The sequence below is a fragment of the Littorina saxatilis genome, linkage group LG16 (genome assembly GCF_037325665.1).
Source record: "Littorina saxatilis isolate snail1 linkage group LG16, US_GU_Lsax_2.0, whole genome shotgun sequence".
In the NCBI taxonomy this organism is placed as follows: domain Eukaryota; kingdom Metazoa; phylum Mollusca; class Gastropoda; order Littorinimorpha; family Littorinidae; genus Littorina; species Littorina saxatilis.
Window position 1 is genome coordinate 9712852 of NC_090260.1, and position 12500 is coordinate 9725351.

At 40.5% G+C, this 12500-nt stretch overlaps 2 protein-coding genes across 2 annotated transcripts in view; both read right to left on the bottom strand.

The window, feature by feature from the left end:
* LOC138950321 (uncharacterized) overlaps positions 1-429 on the bottom strand; it is a 10880-nt gene extending 10451 nt beyond the window's left edge. Inside the window, exon 1 of the mRNA XM_070322069.1 lies at positions 321-429. The gene's annotated coding sequence lies outside the window, so the exon portion shown is untranslated. The remainder of the gene's footprint in view (positions 1-320) is intronic.
* The window catches only part of LOC138950336 (Kruppel-like factor 18), a 128120-nt gene that overhangs the window by 22546 nt on the left and 93074 nt on the right, over positions 1-12500 (bottom strand). The window lies entirely within an intron of this gene.

The following is a 12500-nucleotide window of genomic DNA, read 5'->3' on the forward strand; positions in this document are numbered from 1 at the left end:
CAAATATTAGCAAAGTCAATTATGGGGGATCAATCGCTCTCGTATGGTTTTTTTTGTTGTTAAGCATGATGAATGCCGCTGTTTTACTACCAGTAATTGGTAATGAAAAGTTATGTCAAGCAGTTTACATAAAAAGTGAATCCTTGAATTAAAAAACCCTAATCTGACTGATAAAAGCGGACTTTTGTTTTTAGAAGTAATTGCTATATAATAATAGAAATAGTCGCTTAAATGCGGACCTTGTACCCACGTAAACCTGATATGGATATAAAATATCACAAGAAACTAAATGCACTAAAACAGAGAAGCACATTTCTTACCAGCTTAAATGTCCTCGTCCGGCGCAGACAAATGTTGAGCGATGATCCCGTTAGATTCTCAAGTCCTAGTTAGGTCCGACTCCTTTGGTCGGAATGAAGTTAGAATTCATTCCGAGCGCACACTGTTGGTTAGCTTTTTTTATACACGGTTTTATAGCTTGCAATGAAATATCCCGTTCATGATAATTTACGTCAATAAACCTACCTAATTACTTCGCTGTGTGGTAGAAATTAACTGATATTATTCCATGATCACAGAAGAAAGGGCTTGTCAACACAATAGAAAAATGTCTGGGGCTCACATAAATTCAATATTGACAGCAGATTTCGGGATTAGAATTGGAAGAATAAAAATGATGTTGTGTGTTAAAGAGGCCTTTTCGTGTAACTGGGTTTGTTTTGGCCCAATATTGAACTGGGTCTGTGTCGTGATTATGTGACATTCTGGCTATAGTTTTTAATTTAATTGTATCCCGAATCGGATAGAGATGCACCGATATATGATAGAAAAGCGCATAGTGCTTTTAGTTATGCGCTATAGAAATCTCCTTAATAAAATAAAATAACAAGTCGCGTAAGGCGAAAATACAATATTTAGTCAAGTAGCTGTCGAACTCACAGAATGAAACTGAACGCAATGCCATTTTTCAGCAAGACCGTATACTCGTAGCATCGTCAGTCCACCGCTCATGGCAAAGGCAGTGAAATTGACAAGAAGAGCGGGGTAGTAGTTGCGCTAAGAAGGATAGCACGCTTTTCTGTACCTCTCTTTGTTTTAACTTTCTGAGCGTGTTTTTAATCCAAACATATCATATCTATATGTTTTTGGAATCAGGAACCGACAAGGAATAAGATGAAAGTGTTTTTAAATTGATTTGGACAATTTAATTTTGATAATAATTTTTATATATTTAATTTTCAGAGCTTGTTTTTAATCCGAATATAACATATTTATATGTTTTTGGAATCAGCAAATGATGGAAAATAAGATAAACGTACATTTGGATCGTTTTATACATTTTTATTTTCTTTTACAATTTTCAGATTTTTAATGACCAAAGTCATTAATTAATTTTTAAGCCACCCAGCTGAAATGCAATACCGAACCCTGGGCTTCGTCGAAGATTACTTGACCAAAATGTCAACCAATTTGGTTGAAAAATGAGGGCGTGACAGTGCCGCCTCAACTTTCACGAAAAGCCGGATATGACGTCATCAAAGACATTTATCAAAAAAATGAAAAAAACATTCGGGGATTTCATACCCAGGAACTCTCATGTCAAATTTCATAAAGATCGGTCCAGTAGTTTAGTCTGAATCGCTCTACACACACACACAGACACACACACACACACACACACACACACACGCACGCACATACACCACGACCCTCGTTTCGATTCCCCCTCGATGTTAAAATATTTAGTCAAAACTTGACTAAATATAAAAAGGAAGGAGAACAGTTCTGCTCATATGAAGATCTCATGAGCTTGAAGCCTCCTATTGGTATGAATACTGTATGTTTTTTGTTGTGGTGAAAACGGCAGTTTGAGGCAGTTGTCATTTGCAAATACACCCACAATGTAATATTATCACATACAGCATGACTTCCCTCCTTTGTCTCTGTTAATCTAGGGAGAAAATATCCAGCGATATTTCTCCGTAGGCCTAAAGTTCGGCCATGACCTAGGCAAAATAACTTGCGCAGCCGCAGAAACAAGAAAATGGAAATCTTATGAAGCCGTCATCAACACGAACACAATGATTGCAGAAGCAAACTCTGTACCTACACGACCGAGACACAAGACTGATTATTTCACAGCTGCAAAGGGTAAGCTTACTCACGTCAGGTCTTCACTGACAAGCTAGGAACAGGCGGAAAATTCCAAACAAAAGTAAATGACGTCAAAGTCTCTTTCGCTTTGCGTGTAACTTTGTCATGACGTCTTTTTGTGACGCTTCCGGTGTCATTTTAGACTGAAAAGCAACTCAAAAGAAGGAGCTAAGCCTCTGTCTTGAAACAGCTGAAACACTCTTTTGGATTGCCGTTTCAATGTTAACCAAAAAGTTAAAGAAAAAAACAAGGTTCAGTTGCGAACTGACAGCGGATTGAGCATTTATTCCTGTTGATGAAGGTATGATTGAAGCTTTATTCTCTCCGTCAACCAACAAGACTAGATTTGTAGCAGACGAAAACCAAAGTGTGCGTTTTTCCTGTCTTGTGAAGGCGATTATGTCGTTATAAGTTATCTGTACGTTGTAATGACATTTCAAAACAAAATTTAGCTTTGATGCGTCACGGGATAATAAGCTTATACGTTTTTATCCATGGAATTGTTTTTTTCGTCTCGGCAGGGTGAAGGAATTCATGATGTCTTTTCCGGAACTGGACAAAACTGGCCTTGCCAAGACTGAAACAAAATATAGTTCTACAACTTCTAGGCTTGGGTTGATTGCCCATGGTGAATTTCCAATGATTTGTTGCCACATCCCGTGACAAATTCTCTTTACTTTGGTCATGCCATATATACGTTACAGCTCCGTCCATCCATGGTATCGCGTGATATTTTGTCTCGACGGGGTGAAAGAATATCATATTCATTGACCCAGTCTCGACAAAATATCAGGCGATACCATGGATGGACGGAGCTGTAACTTATACATACAGCATGACTTCCCTTCTTTGTCTCTGTTAATCTAGGGAGAAAATATCCAGCGATATTTCTCCGTAGGCCTAAAGTAGGCCGTAGGCAGAGCCTCGAGTGACGTCATCATATTCATTGACCCAGTCTCGACAAAATATCAGGCGATACCATGGATGGACGGAGCTGTAACTTATACTTGTGTATACCTTCATTCTTCTTGATAATGCTTTATTGAAAAATATTGTAGTCCTGATTTTGTGATGAAATAAGAGTATAATTTGCTTAATGATCTTGTCCAAAGAAAGAGAAGTATTACTATTGTAAAAAGGCAGGGCTATTTGGGGAAAGCTGAGGTCAACAGAGACTACCCACTGTACTCTTCACAATAAAGTCATTATTTGGGGAAAGCTGAGGTCAACAGAGACTACCCACTGTACTCTTCACAATAAAGTCATTATTTGGGGAAAGCTGAGGTCAACAGAGACTACCCACTGTACTCTTCACAATAAAGTCATTATTTGGGGAAAGCTGAGGTCAACAGAGACTACCCACTTTACTCTTCACAATAAAGTCATTATTTGGGGACAGCTGAGGTCAACAGAGACTACCCACTGTACTCTTCACAATAAAGTCATTATTTGGGGAAAGCTGAGCTGAGGTCAACAGAGACTACCCACTGTACTCTTCACAATAAAGTCATTATTTGGGGAAAGCTGAGGTCAACAGATACTACCCACTGTACTCTTCACAATAAAGTCATTATTTGGGGAAAGCTGAGGTCAACAGAGACTACCCACTGTACTCTTCACAATAAAGTCATTATTTGGGGAAAGCTGAGGTCAACAGAGACTACCCACTGTACTCTTCACAATAAAGTCATTATTTGGGGAAAGCTGAGGTCAACAGTGACTACCCACTGTACTCTTCACAATAAAGTCATTATTTGGGGAAAGCTGAGGTCAACAGAGACCACCCACTGTACTCTTCACAATAAAGTCATTATTTGGGGAAAGCTGAGGTCAACAGAGACTACCCACTGTACTCTTCACAATAAAGTCATTATTTGGGGAAAGCTGAGGTCAACAGAGACTACCCACTTTACTCTTCACAATAAAGTCATTATTTGGAGACACATTTGCAAATGTTTCAATCGAAAAACTTTGGAAATGTCGTTGATAATGTAGTCTCAAGCATGCCATCATAATTATCCCCGCGAACATCCAAACACACGCCCACTCCATCTGCCCCCCTCTCTCCCCCTCCCCCCCCCCTCCTCCTCCCCCCTCCACCCCCCCCCCCCCAAAGAAAGAAAGAAAAGAAGATAAGAAGAAACAGCTCTGCAAGTGTAAGCTTTATCTGCTTAATATCCTAGGTCCTACCGGATAGAGATTTGAAAGATTATGTAGGTGGTAAAAGTGTCTTTTACGTATAAAAAGTTTCTGCATCTGCAAATCAAACGTCAGTACTAGTGGACTAGTGAAATTGTTCGCTTTCTTGTCGTAGATGTCACAAACGCAGAGAAAAATGTAAATAGAAAGGAAATATACAAGAAATAAGAATATGTAGAAAAGAACACATCGTCTGTTTAAAGTCACAACCACACATCTCAATTTTAGCCATTTTGAGTAATGCTCGATTGAAATGTTCAGCCACACACCAAAATTCCAGTTTTTCAAATAAATACACAAGATTCCGCACATTGGTAGATATTTGTGCATTTTTATTACTGATACAGTTTTTTTTGAAAATGTGTACAAGAAAGATGCACAATATACATTTAAAACTTATATTTGGTTCTGGTTCTGAGAAGACGGCATGAACAATGAGTTGCTGTAATGCCACAAGCAAACATCTCCCCGTTGTAGGGTTGTGCCTTTTCTGTGAGCACCCAGCTGAGATCAGGCAGTTATGCCACAAGCAAACACCTTCCCGTTGTAGGGTTGTGGCTTTTCTGTGAGCACCCAGCTGAGATCAGGCAGTTATGCCACAAGCAAACACCTCCCCGTTGTAGGGTTGTGGCTTTTCTGTGAGCACCCAGCTGAGATCAGGCTGTTATGCTACAAGCAAATACCTCCCCGTTGTAGGGTTCTGCTTTTCTGTGAGCACCCAGCTGAGATCAGTCAGTCAGGCCACAACCAAGTATCTCCCCGTTGTAGGGTTGTGGCTTTCTGTGAGCACCCAGCTGAGATCAGTCAGTCAGGCCACAACCAAGTATCTCCCCGTTGTAGGGTTGTGGCTTTCAGAATTGTATCTCACTGGTTTCTGGTAAATAGGATACTGGTGTAGAGAAATATGATTGTGGTATGAGCAGAATACTGATTAATTTGGGGGTGGTAACAACAACATTACAATGAGTCGATGAAGGCTTGTGGGCTTTATATTTCATTTCCACGGACTGTCATTGACAGCGTCAGAACCTAACACGAGACAGTTGCAGGGTTATGGTTGCAAACTTTACTTTGATTATAAGCAACTTTTGGGGCAATAACCAAGCACTGGCTTTGGGGTAACCCTTCGGTTTTTGTGTAGGGTTCAAAATATCAAACCGTTTCGGTACTCAACTTGTGAAACCTATTATTCCAAGTATTTGCACTCCCAAGACAACATTCATACCTGACATTCACAATGTATTCAGACATTATACCAAAATCTGGTAAGGGTTCTGGTTGTAAACTGTGTACCAGTGTTTGCGCATTAATAGCATGCTGTTAGTACATGTTTTGTCAGTATGTACAGTAATAATCTAAAGTGGTCAGTAAATACAAACAGGTGAAAAAAATGACCGCTTACCTGGATACACACTGATTATCCGATGTGAATGGTTATTTTCTTCACAGGCACAACACAAGTCACTCACAGTTATTTTGCAGGAAGAAAACATGTCAAATATAGGCACAAGACAATATGATTCCGAAAGTATAACTGACGTTAATTTGAAATCAAGTAGTTCACAGATAGAAATTCAAGTTCAATTGACACAAAATGTGTTTGGCATTGAGGGTGAGATGTCCACAATACTCTGGTGTCGACGGCTTGAAAATATTTTCACCCTTCTTTTGCTGTAGTCTGCAAGTACCAAGGGCAAGAGCTCATTGCGGCACGGTTGGCCTAGTGGTAAGGCGTCCGCCCCGTGATCGGGAGGTCGTGGGTTCGAACCCCGGCCGGGTCATACCTAAGACTTTAAAATTGGCAATCTAGTGGCTGCTCCGCCTGGCGTCTGGCATTATGGGGTTAGTGCTAGGACCGGTTGGTCCGGCGTCAGAATAATGTGACTGGGTGAGACATGAAGCCTGTGCTGCGACTTCTGTCTTGTGTGTGGCGCACGTTATAAATTATGTCAAAGCAGCACCGCCCTGATGTGGCCCTTCGTGGTCGGCTGGGCGTTAAGCAAAAACAAACAAACAAAGAGGTCATTGGCTGCTGTGTTCCAAACACCACCTTCCTACATGGCATAAATCTGTGCGAGGGCTTCGTCAGTCATAGTGCAGGTGAAGAAGCTGATGTCATGTTGAATGTTTCGCCTGAGGTGCTGACACAGAGCTGCCCTCAAGGAAACAGTATCATGGGGTTGCAGATGCAGAGACGCTGCTTTGAAGAAACAGTTCCCGTCTGCGTAAACTGGGCACTTTTCCATCCCATTGTTGGTCAGATGGCGATTAAGACGCTTGTTGTGAAGACGGACCTTGTAGTGAGTGTTGGCTGTGACTCTCTCCAATTGCAGCAGCAAGCCCCTCGTTATCGCCACCTGTACATAAAGAATTAAATTAATCTTTAAATTCCAGCTGGAATAATGCAAGCAAGCAAGTTCTGTCATTCACTGCTGGACAAAACAAGCTGTATTAACAAATATGTGCTCTTCGTCATCTTTTCTGCTGCTTGGTCAACTTTACCACAATAAATAAAATGCTTGCACATAAACAATACCTGTATTCCATCTGTTATTGTTGAAACAAATTACTGATAATTATATATGTTTAGCTCCCCAAACAAAATGTTAATTTGGCGTAAATTAAAGCACCTTCTGAGAAATACGCCTTTGAAAAAAATGCAGCAATACCTGTACTTTGTGATGGCAAAGGGTCTGCAGTGTCAGTGATGATGTTGACAAAAATGTCCTCGTCACACTCTGACCATGTGTCCTCATCCATTGTTTTTTTTAGGTAGGTTCAGCAAATGCCTAGACCACAAAGAAAAACATCAAATAAAATAAAATCAAGGTTGGTTTGTGTGTGTGTGTGTGTGTGTGTGTGTGTGTGTGTGTGTGTGTGTGTATGTGTGTGTGTGTGAAGAAAACAAGAAAAGCAATTGTCTTAAACCTGAATATCTGAGAGAGAAAGTAAATATTTTCCCTGGGTAAGATACTCAGCTGGCAGTCATCAATTCCTTTTGAATTAGGATAGACAAACAGGAGTGAGAGAGAAAGAGAGAGAGAACAAGAACAAGAACAAGAACAATTCTTTATTTTACGAGGGTAATAGAGTAAGCAGTGATCTGCTTTTTTACATCTGGCCCTCGCCCTAAAGAGGGACTAGTCTAAAATTGCTAAAGAATAAGCAAGTAAAGAAAACAAACTACTGCTACATGATTATAATAGAAATGAAAGTAAGAACATAGAGAGAGAGAGAGAGAGAGAGAGAGAGAGAGAGAGAGAGAGATAGTGAAAGAGAGAGAGAGAGAGAATGAGAAAGAGTGGGAGAGGGAGAGAGAGATAGAGAGATAGTGAGAGAGAGAGAAAGAGTGGGAGGGAGAGAGAGAGAGAGAAAGAGAGAGAGAGAGAGAGTGAGAGATCGAGAGAGAAAGAGAGGGAGATCGAGAGAGAGATAGATAGTGAGAGAGAGAGAGAAAGAGAGAGAGATAGTGAGAGAAAGAGAGAGAGATAGTGAGAGAGAGAGAGAGAGAGAGAGAGAGAGAGAGAGAAAGAGTGAGAAAGAGTGAGAGAGAGAGAGAGAAGTGTTAATCAAAAACAGATATACATCTCCTTTCTGGAAGTTTCATGTTTTTACCATTTAATACACTGACAGACATTAATTTAAAATAGCCCACCCTGATATGGCCCTTAGTGGTCGGCTGGGCGTTAAGCAAACAAACAAACAGATTTAAAATAGCATTTCAGTAAAGTAAGTGTAACATTACTTGACAAAAAGGTTCCTACACAAGTGCAAAGTGTATAGGATTGATCACCGCTCTTCATCGGGTGAGAAATGAAATAGACTATTAATCAATCATTACATTGTTTCTAGGCTAGACATCACAATGTGAACATTTCACATGTCAACCATAATGATTACTAACTGACACGTGTACTGACAGTATCAACACTTTTATCAACATTTAACTGAAGTTAACATTCATTTAACTGATACTTACCACAAGAAGAAGTGTAAATCTGAAGTTTCTCCACAATAGTCCCAAGTCAGTCTTTCCTCAAGAAAATTCCAGAGCAAAGTGAAATTGTACACAGCAGTATTCTGATAGTCATTCTGATGTTAATTGTATCTGTTGCGTGGGAAGTTCCCTTATCCTGGACTCACAGAGCAATTCCAGATGTTGGGTTGTAAACGTACCACTCCTTGCTGACAGCTGACAGCTCTCAAAGCAAGAAGCAGGCTCTGGCACTATGACCCCTTTTTACCACCAGAGCAGGCCCCTCCTAGCCGGTGTAGCTATAACCACAGGGTGTTATCAGGCACTTGTTGCACTGTGGCCGGTGGAGGGGTGAGAGTTTATCCCATTTCACCAAAGCCACAAGCCTGTGCTGGTGAAACATAGGCTTGTGGCTGGGCACTGACACGCTGTAACCCATGCCTTCAGTTCAAAATCAAAACAGCGTGCTTCTGTGTGTGTGGTTGTGACTTTGAAAGGCAGAGGGTGAAAGCTTAGCGCATAAACCAAATATCCTCTATAACTCAGATGTTATGTCATATTTTTGACTCAGAAAAATACCATTGTAATAGTTATACTACGCTCTATCAGAAAATATAAAATTTGAAAAATCAAATATTTTGAGATATATGGTTGTGGCTTTAAACAGACGAAATATATCAACTTTTAAAAGTTATCTACAATGCATTGTATACGCATTCAAGCGCACACATTGTAATTAAATATCACAGTTCAAACTGCAAATGCAATGAATGTCAAGTATCCGCTATTTCTATGGGACACACACAACGCCAAATGGCAGTCTGCTACCTTTGATTTCTAAAGCAATATATTGAAGCAAAGAATTCTGTGATTTTATAACATAATTTTTATTACGCAGCAGCAGGCAGAGAAAAACATAATAAATATGCTGACAAGGACACGCAGTAAAGACGTATTATGTCTAAAAAAAACCAAAGGTATTTACTCCATTTCACACAACATTCAAAAACACATTTTTCTCTGGTAACACATTATGTTAATCCCCTTGGACCTACACACACACTCAAACAGACTCACGCACGCACACACGCACTCGCGCACGCGCGCATACACACATACTCGGTTTTGTCAGCACACGGCAGATATGCAGTGGGATTATCGGACTACTTTCCACCAAGCCTTACCTTGCAACGCCCATTGTGAACAGCACTTCCTGAGGTCCTGTTAGGAATGTAGATAGACGTAGCATTGAGTCCACAGACAGCAACTGACTCCTAACCGCATTCCGCTTTACATGTCTTGTTATGCTCTGTCCTGCTTTATTTGCAACACATTTTGACCATCAACGTAACACCTTGCATGTTGGTGATGACCTTTGCTCCTGTGACTTAGCGTGGTGATTAACTGCGTGTAACGTTGTTGATGCCTTTTGCTCCTGTGACTTAGCGTGGTGATTAACTGCTTGTAACGTTGTTGATGCCTTTTGCTCCTGTGACTTAGCGTGGTGATTAACTGCTTGTAACTTTGTTGATGCCTTTTGCTCCTGTGACTTAGCGTGGTGATTAACTGCTTGTAACGTTGTTGATGCCTTTTGCTCCTGTGACTTACCGTGGTGATTAACTGCTTGTAACGTTGTTGATGCCTTTTGCTCCTGTGACTTAGCGTGGTGATTAACTGCTTGTAACTTTGTTGATGCCTTTTGCTCCTGTGACTTACCGTGGTGATTAACTGCTTGTAACGTTGTTGATGCCTTTTGCTCCTGTGACTTAGCGTGGTAATTAACTGCTTGTAACTTTGTTGATGCCTTTTGCTCCTGTGACTTACCGTGGTGATTAACTGCTTGTAACTTTGTTGATGCCTTTTGCTCCTGTGACTTACCGTGGTGATTAACTGCTTGTAACGTTGTTGATGCCTTTTGCTCCTGTGACTTACCGTGGTGATTAACTGCTTGTAACTTTGTTGATGCCTTTTGCTCCTGTGACTTACCGTGGTGATTAACTGCTTGTAACGTTGTTGATGCCTTTTGCTCCTGTGACTTACCGTGGTGATTAACTGCTTGTAACGTTGTTGATGCCTTTTGCTCCTGTGACTTACCGTGGTGATTAACTGCTTGTAACGTTGTTGATGCCTTTTGCTCCTGTGACTTACCGTGGTGATTAACTGCTTGTAACGTTGTTGATGCCTTTTGCTCCTGTGACTTACCGTGGTGATTAACTGCTTGTGACGTTGTTGATGCCTTTTGCTCCTGTGACTTACCGTGGTGATTAACTGCTTGTAACTTTGTTGATGCCTTTTGCTCCTGTGACTTAGCGTGGTGATTAACTGCTTGTAACGTTGTTGATGCCTTTTGCTCCTGTGACTTACCGTGGTGATTAACTGCTTGTAACGTTGTTGATGCCTTTTGCTCCTGTGACTTAGCGTGGTGATTAACTGCTTGTAACTTTGTTGATGCTTTTTGCTCCTGTGACTTAGCGTGGTGATTAACTGCTTGTAACTTTGTTGATGCTTTTTGCTCCTGTGACTTAGCGTGGTGATTAACTGCTTGTAACTTTGTTGATGCCTTTTGCTCCTGTGACTTAGCGTGGTGATTAACTGCTTGTAACTTTGTTGATGCCTTTTGCTCCTGTGACTTAGCGTGGTGATTAACTGTAACTTTGTTGCATTCTGTTGATGCCTTTTGCTCCTGTGACTTAGCGTGGTGATTAACTGTAACTTTGTTGCATTCTGTTGATGCCTTTTTTTCAAAGTTATCATGTCCTAGATGTTCATTTCATTTATGAATACCAGCTATTGTGTTTTCAGCGTAGCAATAGGGTCCGATATTTAGACGAGACAAGTATAATGCGACGAGTCGAAGACGAGTCGCATTATACTTGTTCGAGTCTAAATATCGGATCCTATTGCTACGCTGAAAACACAATAGCGATTATATAGCTGTTATGACCTTGATTTGTTGTTCCAAACTTACAAAATGACAGTTTTTGCGTCGATGCGTTGATCTCCGGTTTTGATAGCAGACAAACTTCTTACGCGCATCATGTTCGCGCAGACATGCACACCGCTACACGCTTTCTGACTTTGGAAGAAAAACTGACTCCAAGTGCATTCGACTTCACAACACAGTTGTTGAAACAGCTTTTTAAGTTGTCAGTGTATGCTGTTGTCGATAGAAACCGGAATCATGCGTCGGCCATTTTTCTCAATATGCTTTTGGATATTGAGAAAAATGGCCGACTTCCGTAGCATTATGCTTTGATAATCGGAAGAGCCCATCCAATCACAGTCCCCGAATTCCCCCACGTGTTCATCAGAATAGCTATATTGATTTATATTTCAATTCTTATTGTGTTGCCTTTGTTACAATGATAACGCTTCATGATACTCGTGTATGCCACAAGAGAGGGTGACGTCACATGAGGCTCTTGTTAGTATATTGATGTCGTCATGGAATTGTGGCCAAGCTCATTTTAGACATTTTTTCAGCAGAAGGCCAAAACTGATTATTTTCATTCTGAAATAGTGTTTATATGTGTACGTGGTATGAATAGAAAGATAAAATAATGTTAGGTAGAATATTCTCTATCGCAACTTAGAGAATATTTCTCTTTGATGAATGATTTACTTATAAAGTCTAAAACACGAAAACATCAAAATCGTCAAGAATCGAATGACGTTAACATTATTTTCAGGACGACGGCGATATGGAACTTTTTGACGCTGACTGATCTTGCCTTACAAAGTGTGAGTGACGGCCCATGGTTGCAACAACATTAAGACATGTGTCGTGTTTGCCGTATACAACGGCAGTGTAAAACGCTATGTTCTGTATGTATAATTTGTGAAGATTCAAATTGTCAGACCTAACATAAGTATTACACAATGGCGACTAACATAGTTATTTATCAGTTGTTGTTTGTGTGTGTGCTTTGTTTATCTGGTAATGTTTTGTTGTTGGTGTTGTTTTTGTTGTCATGTTTGTTGTGCTCGTGTGTGTGTGTTTTGTGTGCAATGTGTGTGCAAACGTATACAGTGTTTGACCTTGGTTACTGGCCGAAGTAGCTGGCGTCCCTTAAACACAGTCATGTTATTCACTGTTTTTGGGGTTGTGTTGATGATCTCGTGGAGTGATCACATGTTGCTATTGCCTCGTGTTGTCTTCCGTACAGTTAGA